We start from the raw sequence: 12070 nt of genomic DNA, 5'->3' as shown, positions 1-12070 counted from the left end.
GCCGGATATGTGTGCCCAATGTGGATGGGCAACGAGAGTTGATTCTTGAAGAGGCCCACAGCTAGCGATATTCCATCTATCCGGGTGCCGCGAAGATGTATCAGGGGTTGAGACAACACTATTGGTGGAGGAGAATGAAGAAAGACATAGTTGGGTTTGTAGCTCGGTGTCTCAACTGTCAGCAGGTCAAATATGAGCATCAGAGACCGGGTGGCTTGCTTCAGAGGTTAGAGATCCCGGAGTTGAAGTGGGAGCGAATCACCATGGATTTCATAGTTGGGCTCCCACAGACTTCGAGGAAGATCGATGCTGTTCGGGTGATTGTGGATCGGCTGACCAAGTCCGCGCACTTCATTCCTGTGAGTACTACCTATTCTTCAGACCGGTTGGATGAGATTTACATTAGATAGATTGTTCACTTGCACGGTGTGCCAGTTTCCATCATTTCAGACCGAGGCACACAGCTTACATCGCAGTTTTGGAGGGCCATACAGCGAGAGTTGGGCACTCAGGTGGAGTTGAGCTCAGCATTTCACCCTTGGACGGACGGACAGTCCGAGCGCACTATTCAGATATTGGAGGACATGCTAAGCGCTTATGTCTTTGATTTTGGGGGTTCATGGGACCAGTTTCTGCCACTCGCGGAGTTTGCTTACAACAACAGTTATCAGTCGAGTATTCAGATGGCTCCGTATAAGGCTTTATATGAGAGGCGGTATAGATCTCCAGTGGGTTGGTTTGAGCCGGGTGAGGCTAGGCTTTTGGGTACAGACTTGGTTCAGGATGCATTGCACAAGGTGAAATTGATTCAGGAGTGGCTTCGCACGGCGTAGTCGAGACAGAAGAGTTATGCTGACAGAAAGGTCTGTGATGTGTCTTACATGGTTGGGAACAATGTCTTGCTGAAGGTTTCACCCATGGAGGGTGTTGCGAGATTTGGGAAGAAGGGCAAGTTGAGCCTTTAGTTTATTGGGTCCTTTGAGGTGCTTTGGAGGATTGGGGAGGTGGCCTATGAGCTTGCTTTGCCACCTAGCTTATCGAGTGTGCATCCAGTATTTCATGTTTCTATGCTTCAGAAGTATATCGTCGATCCATCTCATGTTTTGGATTTCTGCACGGTTCAGTTGGATGGTGATTTGACTTATAATGTGAAGCCGGTGGCCATTTTGGGGCGTCAGGTTCGAAAGTTGAGGTCAAAGGATATAGCTTCAGTGAAAGTACAGTGGAGAGGTCAGCCCGCGGAGGAGGCTACTTGGGAGACCGAGCGGGAGATGCGGAGCAGATATCCACACCTATTTGAGTCTCCAGGTATGTTTCTAGACCCATTCGAGGACGAACGTTTGTTTAAGAGAGGGAGGATGTAACGACCCAGCCGGTCGTTTCGGGTGTTATAGCCCTGTTCCCCCATTTCCTACTTTTTTTTTGTGTTCTTCAGCTATATTATGATATACCGGGTTAGTTGGTTCGGGTCCGGAGTGATTTTTGGAGTTAATTGAGACACATAGTCTCTTAATTGAAAGCTTAAGTTGAAAAAGTTGACTGGATGTCGACTTATGTGTAAACGACCTCAGATTTAGATTTTGAAGGTTCCATTAGCTCCGTTAGGTGATTTTGGACTTAGGAGCGCGTCCGAAATGTGATTTGGAGGTCCATAGTAGAATTAGGCTTGACTTGGCGAATGTTGGAATTTTGGCGAATTTGACTGGCAGTGGAAATTTTGATATCGGGTCGGATTGGAATTTTGGGAATTGGAGTAGGTCCCTGGTGTCATTTATGACGTGTGTGCAAAATTTGAGGTCAATCGGACATGGTTTGGTAGGTTTCGGCGTCGTTTGTGGAATTTTGATGTTTAGAAGTTCTTTAGGCTTGTATCCGGGTGAAATTTGGTGTTTTGAGTAATTTGAAGGTTTGACTAAGTTTGCATGGGGTCATATGACTTGTTGGCATGTTTGGTTGAGGTCCCGGGGGCCTCGGGTGGAATTCGGGAGGTTTCAGACATGGTTTTGGAATTGAACGAGCAGCTGAACTGCTAATGTTGCTGGTGTAACCGCACCTGCGGAGTGGGAACTACGGGTGCGAGTCCGCAGAAGCGAAGAAGGAGCCGCAGAAGCGGCCAAGGGCAAGCTGGGCAGAAGCCGCAGGTGCGACGACTCTCCCGCACCTACGAGGGTCGCAGAAGCGAAAAGCTGAGCGTAGGTGCGATGGTTGGCCGCAGGTGCGACGGATTCCCGCACCTGCGATGGACGCTGATGCGGTCTTGGAGCTGCAGGAGCGGAGTATGGGATTTTAAGTGAAATCCACACCTGCGATGGAATTTCCGCAGGTGCGGTGTCGCAGATGCGACAGGAGGCTCGCAGGTGCCGTTTCTGCTGGCAGAACCTATAAATAGAAGACTTCGATATTTTTCACCATTTTCATCATCTTTGAGTTCGAATTTTGGGGATTTTGAGAGGGTTTTCCTTGCAATCACTAATGTAAGTTCATTGTGCCTATTTATCTTTAATAATGGTGTTTCCCCACTAATTTTACACTTAGTTGGTGAGTTTTTGAGGTGAAATTTGGGAGATTAGGGCTTGGGAATTGGAGAGTGAATTTTGGGGATTAGGAGGGGCAAATGATGTCGGATTTTGATGAATTTAGTATGGTTAGACTCATGAGTGAATGGGCTTTCGGGTTTTGTGACTTTTGTCGGATTTCAAGACATGGGCCCAGGGGCCGGGTTTGGGTCAATTTGGGATTTTGGCTCTAATTTGGTAGTTTTCTTTGTGAATTGATCCCTTTAGCCTATATTGATTGCAATGTATTACTTGTGGCTAGATTCGGGACGTTTGGAGGCCGATTTGAGGGGCAAGGGCATTTGCGGAGTAGGATGTTGCTCGGTTCGAGGTAAGTAACGCTTTCAAACTTGGTTCCGAGGGTTCGAAACCCCAAATTATGTGTTATGTGATTGGTATTGGGGTGACGCACATGCCAAGTGATGGGCGTGCGGGCGTGCACCGCGAGAATTGTGACCTGGGTGATTCCATGGCACCGTTTAGTGACTCTATCCTGTTGATATCCATGTTTGCATCATGTGATAAAGTAATTGAGCTGTAAATCATGCTAGATATCATATTTAGGCTTTATGCCGGTATTGTTGGGGCCCTTAGTTGTCGTTTCATGTTGTCATCTCACTAATTTCAATGATATTTCGTACTCAGTCATGTTCATGCATTTTTATATCATATCTCAGTCTCACTTATTTATTGATTCATCATATCATTGTTCCGGGTTAGTTTTCATGACATTGTGAGCCCGTGGGTGAGACTGGAGAGACTGATGACTAAGCGAGGTCGAGAGCCTGATTATGAGTGACATTTATGGGATCGGGCTTCATGCCGCAGCGGTTATATTGATTTGTGATAGAGCTTGGGCTGTAGGAGCCCCTCCGGAGTCTGTAACACACCCCAATGAGCGCGGATGGATCTTTCTTGGACATGAATCTTGTCCGAAGTACTTGATAACAGGAGTCCACAGGGTTGGATAGCCCTTTTCCTTGGTACTGGGTGACTTATAGTCAGTGTTGTATATGTTCTGAGATGGATCTTCCCTGGGCCGGGTGGCCAAATACAGTACTGAGTGGTTGAGCACTTGAGAGTGGGAGCACATGGTGCATTTCATACAGTATGTGCATTAGCATGTAGAGATAGTTACGTTATATACCTTGCACTGTTCAGATCTGTATTTAATTTATTGCTTTGAGCTGTCTATTTAACTTGAAAGCATGCCTATACTTTTGCACATTTATTTCTATTATATCTTTTGCGGTTGAGTTTGTCACTATCTTTCAGTCCAAAGTTTGGACTTGTTAGTTACTGAGTTGGTGTACTCACGTTACTCCCTGCACCTCGTATGCAGATCCAGGCGTTTCCGTTTTGCTGATTGAGGCCTTGACTCTCCTTCTTTATCATTTGACGTATTTTAAGTTGTTTTCTTTAGACACTATAGTGGATTGTATTCCGAATAGACGCTCTGTACTCAGTGACACCCCGGATTTTGGGTGGATTGTATTGCACTTTGGGATTTATTATGTTTTCAAAAGGGTTTCTTTAATGTTAAGTGTTTCCGCCATTATTTAAAAGTTATTTTTACTGTGCTGGGTGATCAAGTTGAGGCTGGCCTAGTTCCACGATAGGTGCCATCATGACGGTTAATTTTGGGTGGTGACACAAATACTAAAACTTTTTTCTAAAACCTGGTAGTACGAAGTCATGAGAACCTAAATATAGTATAATTAAGTCTCAGATGTAAGAATATCGTCTGATACAAAACAACAGTATGATAGATAAGAAGGAGACCCCATATGTTGCGAATCGAGTATAGCAGCTCACGACGAAACCTCCAAATCAAGCTGCTAATCGCCCTCCTGAATGTTGCTGGAACCAACACCAGGATATGCGCAAAATATACATAAGTATAGTATGAGTACAAAGTCAACATGTGCCTAGTAAGTATCAAGTCTAACCCCGATGAAATAGTAACAAAGTTTGTATAAAAGTGATATATTTTCATAACATGATAAACTCATAATAATATACAATAAACAAAAGAACAACCAAGAAATCACGGAATACAAATAGTAAAGTACGCGATCAAGAATCAACTATTAAGCATGCTTTTCAAGTAAGTTGATCAAGAGCACACATAAGGTATAACATCAGCATATATAGATGATATGCATCTAAGTAGCATGTTTATGCATGTCTCTATATGACTCTACACTATCAATGCATATGAAAGACTACATTCTTTCCTCACTGATACCTCCCAGGTGCCTGACACCTCCTAGGTGCCCATACCACTGCGCACACAAGGCCCAAGTCATGCGACTCCGGAGGGATGGATCCAAATCCATGTGCCGAGCATCAAAGCTCCATAAAAAATCCTCAATATCTCATAAATCATTCATCAAACCGCATGGAATATACCATCGTTCCCAATCATGATATCTGTACGGAATTCCCCACCATACCAACCTTAGTTTATAACAGAGTTCCATATACATGAATGTATGCATATGAATAAGAACTAAGCGTATATGATGCATATGGACAGAGAAAATCACTATGTAGAGATATATGCATGGGTGCAAGTATGACTATGTCTATCACATATAATCCAACATATCGAATATCCCTTCATATCAAAATAAAGCATCAAAAGCCTAAACATTTATTTAGCATAACTAAAGTTGTTCAAGTAGTCATACAAACAAAAAAGGCATAGACAAGAGAAAATATATTTCAAACAAGGCACAAAAAGCCTAAATTCTACACCAAACATGGTTGTGCCCGCATATATGCTCATCACCTCGCATATACGTCGCCCCCAAACATGTACTACTTTGCATACAAGTCCATTTTTATAAAAAATTTACACAAATCAAGGTTATTCAAGCTTAAGTACCTTATCTGAAATAGGTTTCAACCTTCCAAAATACCCTTTTCTCTATCTCGTGCCCCCAAATGCTCCAAATAACGCCAAACAATACTTAACGAGGTCAAATAAAGTCATATAAATTAATTTTAAATAATAAAGCTTCAGTCTTTGATGAACTCTCAAAAGTAACCCATGCTCATATGGTCAAAACTCTAGCCCAAGGTCAAATCCAGTTGACAAAAAATCCTATAAGTTCAAATATATGATTAGTTTTCATATCTGAATCTGAATCAGTGTTCGAAATCTCAAAATTCATGTTCCTAAGTTTAGATAAAACTTCAAATTTCACCATTTGATTCCATATTTTAGGTGCAACAATCCATGAGGAATCAAGATTTAAGAATAAATAAAATTAAGAATTACTTACCCTCAAGATTGGAATGAAATTCCTCTTCAAAATCACATCCTCCTATTCTCCGAAGCTCAAAAATGATTAAAATAAGCTAAATCCCGAAATCTAGACAAAATATACCACTAAGCCGAAATTTTACATCGCGATTGCAATGTGTAGCTCACGCGATCGTGAAGAAAAGCGATTGAGGCTACCACGATTATGATGCATCCCACACGATAGCGAAGAACACAGATGCGCACACCTACGCGATCGCGAACCCCTGCACGCGTTTGCAAAGAACAAATCCCTGGATCCAAATTGCTTCTGTGCGAGCGACCCTAGGCCACTCGACCGCGATTCACTATTGTGCATCAAAAATCTAGCAGTTGAATCATATCCTAAAAGACTCTAAAAACCACCTCAAAACTCACCCGAGCCCTTGAGACCCCGTCCAATCATCCTAAGAAGTCAGTATTTCCTATACAAACAAGCCCAAAGGCTTGAAACACTAAAAACAACATCAAAATCAGGAATCAACCATCAAATTAAAAAATCTCAAAATTTCTTAAATTAAAATTTTCAAATTTTGATTAGAAGTGTCGAATCAACCCCAGTCTACAAGAGACCTGAACCGAATATATGTACAAGTCAAAATTTATCATACGAACCTATTGTAACTTTTAAATCATGAATTCGTGCTCGTTAACCCAAAATATTGACTTTGGTCAATTCTTCTTACTTCAAGCCTCTTTTTAGTAACTAGGTGATTTAAATCAACTCTGAACCCCTCGGGAATCAAACCACTCATACCTGCAAGTCATAAATAGCAACCTACTTGAAGCATCAAATAAAACAATGGGATTTTATAATTCAAAACAACCGATTGGATCGTTGCATTCTCCACCTCTTAAATAAACATTCGTCCTCGAACGAGTTTAGAAATGTACCTGGGTTGCTATAGATATCTGCTATGCATATCTAACTCAGACTCCTAGGTAGCCTCCTCGCTCGGTTACCCCTTCCAAAGCACATTCACCGAAGCGATCTCTTTTGAGCTCAACTTCCGAACTTGCCTCTCCAAGATAGCTAACAGCTCTTCTTCATAGGCCAAATTCCTATCTGGATGGACTATGCTAAAGTCCATAATATATGACTTATTATCATTATACTTCAAGCATAGAAACATAAAATGCCGGATGTACCCCCGATAGGCTAGGAGGCAAAGCAAGCCTATACGACACCTCACCAACTCTCTCCAACACCTCAATGGGCCAATAAACCTCGAACTTAACTTGTTTCTTCCCAAACCTCATCACACCTTTCATAGGTAAGACTTTCAAAAGTACCTTTTCACCATCCATGAATGCCACATCACTAACCTTCTTATCCGTATAACTCTTTTGCCTACTCTGTACTGTCCGATGTCATTATTGAATCAACTTCTCCAAAGCATCACATACCATCCTTACCCAACAACCTAGCCTCGTTAGGCTTAAACTAACCAATAGGAGAACAGCATTGTCTACCATACAAAGCCTCTTATGGAGCCATCTGAATGCTGGATTGATAATCGTTATTGTAAGGAAACTCCACCAAAGATAAGAACTGAACTCGTTGACCTCTAAAGTCAATCACAAAAACTCACAACATATCCTCAAGAATCTGAATAGTTCACTCAGACTAACCATTTGGTCGTGGGTGAAAAGCCATGCTAAGCCCAACCTACGTACCCAACTCCTACTAAACAACTCTCTTAAAGTGAGATGTGAAGTAAAGACCACGGTCTGAAATGATAGAAATAGGGTTGCCGGGCAACCAAATTATCTCCTAAATGTAAAGTTGGATCAACTTCTCCGAAGTATAAGTAGTCAACACCGGTATGAAATGTTTGGAATAGGTCAACCTATCCAAAATGACCCAAATAGTATCAAACTTCCTCAACGTATGTGGTAAACCTAAAACAAAGTCCATAGTGATATGCTCCTCTATTCATGCTACTATAACCATATTCTGAATCAAACTGCCTGGTATATGATGTTCATGCTTAACTTTCTTACAAATATGACCAACAATGTCCTTCTTCATCCTTCTCCACCAATAGTGTTACTTCAAATCACGATACATCTTCGTAGTACATGGAATAGAATACTGTGAGCTGTGATCTTCCTCAAGGATCAAATCCCTCAAAACATCCACATTAGAAAGAAAAAATTGACCCTAGAGTCACATAATGCCATCATCTCTAATTACCACCTTCTTATCACAACCTCGCTGAACAGTGCCCTTGAACACTAGAAAATGAGGATCATCAGACTAGCGAGCCTTAATGCGTTCAAACATGAACGATTGTGCAACTAGATCTGAGCCAAATACTTCAACCACAGAAGCCCCAATTTCCATCAAAACCAACCCCACTGTCACTCCTCAAAAACCTTCTGGTCCTAGTCCCCAACAATGCAGAAAAAGTCAAACTTCCAAAAAGTTTATCTTATCTCCTTCTCCATCCGTTCTTACTGAAAAGGATGACTCAGCGCAAACAGTGTCTGCTTTTCAATTTCATCAAAACACAGAGGAAATCGTAGAAGACGATGAAGGTGTAGAAGTGACCAATCAGTCTGTTATGTTAGAGAAAGTAAGGTTGGAGGAACAGACGGGTTCTGGTGTTGCAATGGAATTACATGCTTCTGAGAGGGATGAAGAACAGGCTGTTGAGGAGATGTTCCAGGTACTCCCACTATATCAGGTAAGATTCCATCTCTTCCTATTGATAAAGGAATAATGTGTGAGGAGGTTGAGAGAAATCTGAGTGGAAAAGAAAGTGAGGGATCTAATATTCTTGAAAGGGAATATGATATTGTGGAAGGGTTGGTTGAGGGATCAAAGGCGAGTGGTACTGGTGAAGAGACTCAGGGGGAACTACAGGGTGAGGGGGAACTGATGAACCAAGGGGAACAAGTGACTGTGTGCGTTACAGGGGAACCAACTAAGGGACCTCATTCCTCTACCCAGGGAGAGTCTATGGATGCTACTTGGGATGAGACACTAGGTTCCACAAGGCCTAACCTGGATAATATTGACACACCCATGTTTGATTCACCAATTACTGTACCTTAAGAGATTGTGTATCTTGAAATGAGACCTGATTCTGTTTGTTATTCTCATGGAAGTGAGGAAGTTGATTTTGATTACCAAGCTGTAATAAGCTTTATTGATGCCAGGGGTGGTGCCAAGACTAAGAAGAATGTTGCTTACAAACTCTCCACCACAAGGCAGTAGAGCAAAGCTGAGCTTGATAATGCTCTAAAGGCAAGTAAGGAAAAGAAGAAGAAAAGGAGAGTAGTGAAAAGCAAGTTAGTGAATGAGGAGGAGGTGCCACCAGCAGATGCGGTGGATGTTGATGATGAGGGGGCTATGAAGGAAGCACCTCCTCTTGTGAGAAAGAATTCAAAGAAAAGTGTTGCCAGTAAGGGAAAGAGACCAGTCTCTAAGAAATAAATTTTGAGTTATGATGCTGATGAAGTGGAGAAGGAAAAAGAAGTTGTGAAAGAAAAAGTAGACAAGCAACTTTTCGGAAAGAGGAAGAGTACAAGCGAGGAACCTAGTTCCTCCAAAAGGCAAGAGTAAAGCTGTCAGAGTTGGAGAGAAAAGCCAATCTCAAAACTCAAAAGTGATGTGGGGTCAAGTTTTGACCATGAGATTATTGAACAGGCAGGAATCAGAAATCTAGTGGAAATTGTAGAGTTCCAAAAATGGATCCACCTTTTTACACCCCAAAGTCCAAAGGTGTATGATGCTGAAGTGAAAAGTTTTTATGTTAGGTTATTTGTGGTGGATGGGCACATTGTGTCTGACTGTTAATGGGAAGGATTTTGTCCTAGATGAGGACACACTTGGAGAGATTCTTGAAGTACCTACAGATGGGCTAAGAACAGTGGAGGGAACTACTTCTTGTGCTTTTAAAAAGTCAGTTTTGAAAAGGGAGGGCACCTGTTCTGGGGAGAAGGTGTACAAGAAAGCACTTAAGCCAGAATACCAGCTGTTGTTCGAGATGGTGAACAAAGTCTTGTTACGTCGGTTTGAGAGGAGATCTATAGCCTCTATTAGGGGCCTGGTTTTTATTGAGGCATTGTCTTCTTACACTTCTATCAGTCTTCTTGGCCTCATGATTGAGCACATGCCGAAGGTGGCAAGCTTTAAGGATGTAAAGCATGGGCTTCCATATGAGTTCCTCCGCACAAAGATCTTTGAGCATTTTGATGTCCCATTGGGAAAAGCTTTTGTGGGGACCAAGAAACAAATGTTCACCATAAGCACACTAGAAGAATGTAAGTGTGTGATGAAGAAAGGAGGCGTGGGCAACAACTCAACCATATCCCAAATGATTGATGCTCAAGAGTCATTCACTGGAGAAATCAAGTGACTTCAGGTTGAGAATGCTATCCTGCAATGCAAGCTCACTCAAAATAGCAAAGAACCTAGTTCTAGTGGTTCCTAGGGAGCAGAGATTTCCCGCTTGAGGGCTGAGAATCCACAGTTGAGGAAACAGGTCGAGGACCTGAAAGAGTAGTTAATCACATATCAAAGAACTGTAAATGAAAGAGTGGACAGACTCCTCAAGGCTTTGGCTCCTTAATATCTCTTGTCTCCTGCCTGGTGCTTCCCATTTTAACCCCTTTCAAGTCCTATTTAATTCATGTCCTCTTTTTGGTGTTCTTAATTAGTGACTATGGCATGTTTACCTGGTTAAATTTGTAATATTTGTGTTGATTGGTACACTTGTTACTCTATTTTTCTCCCTATCTTTAACGAGCAATTACTATCTATTTTGTGCAAAATTAATCTCATATGTTCTATTTTTGACTATGTTGTATGCACATAATTGGCATGAGTTAATGTTGCTGGACTTCTTTATGCTTGTGCTAATTTTGTCGTTCTTTTCAATGATGCCAAAAGTGGGAAGATAATTGACGGGGGTAACAGGTAACGATTATTCAATCAATTTTGGGATCTTGTTCTCAAGGGGGAAGACGTCTGATTATTATGGGGAACATGCTAGGAATATAGTTCTCAAAGGAAATATTAATTATGGGTTTGTCATTATCAAAAGGGAAAAAATTTATAACTTATGCTATTATAGTTTTAATGATTTGTCAAACTTTATTAAGGAATTAGATAGGAACCTGATGCGATCTGTTCCTTTGCGCCTATTGTGATATGCTTCGTTGTCTGGCCAAATGTCCTTGAGAAACTAGATAGGGAAACATATAAGGTAACATATATTATCATTTCCCCAGCTGTCATACAGCCAACTCTACAGTTGCAACAGATGTCTCACTTACCGACTGGCAGCAGCGCAGCGGGACAGCCGCTACTGCTAGAGGCCAAACCAAAAGGTGTTAATGTCCCTATCTCTTCACACATGCTCTCTCATATATAAACAACATTATACAAGGTTTGACCTAACACTTGATAATCTGAAAAGTCTATCATCTCAAGTGCTAGCTGCCATTATTTTCTCCAGGTGCACTCAAGAACAAAGTTGTAACAAAGCAAGGACCTTGTCCCAACACTAAAGATGTCTTGAGTCCTTATGTTTGTTGAGTCTTTGTATTTTGTTCATTACTTATAAAACCACACGACTTTCAAGAAGTATTTTATAGGAAATTATTTAACCATTATTGTTTTGGTTGTTTGACTATAGTTAGTCAAGAGTGTTTCTTTGTAAGGAAATTATTGCAAAGGGCTTACTATAGAGTTATTGTAAGGGTGAGAGATTAATAGTTTAATTCCTAGATAGTAATAGGTTGTAATCTGCGCTAAGTTTAGTAGAGTTGAAATCCTATTGGGGTAGGTCGTAGTTTTTAATCCCTTGAGCAGTGAGTTTTTTACGTAAATATCGCGTGTTCTTTACATACTGGTTGTTTACTGTGAGAACCGATAGAGAACCTGGTTCTCTATACTATTTGGTGGACTCTTAGTTTCTATTAGTTTTGGACTTGGACATTCCTACCTTACTCTTTAAATCTATAAACTCATTATGGACGGGGTTAGATAATACTTTTGGAGGCAACAACACACAAAAAGCAAGGCGGAGAATTCTTCTACGGGTTTTCACTCTCTTCTTCCTATTTTTGATGTTGGTCATGACTCTTAGTATTATAATGTTATATACATTATTGAGTAGCTAAATTTCTTTTGTGGGTTTTGATAAAATCTTTTGTAGGATGAATTCTTGATATGTTTTGTTATATTGAGCCT

This window comes from Nicotiana attenuata, chromosome 5, assembly GCF_001879085.1.
Source record: "Nicotiana attenuata strain UT chromosome 5, NIATTr2, whole genome shotgun sequence".
In the NCBI taxonomy this organism is placed as follows: Eukaryota; Viridiplantae; Streptophyta; class Magnoliopsida; order Solanales; family Solanaceae; genus Nicotiana; species Nicotiana attenuata.
This window is presented reverse-complemented; position numbering follows the sequence as displayed.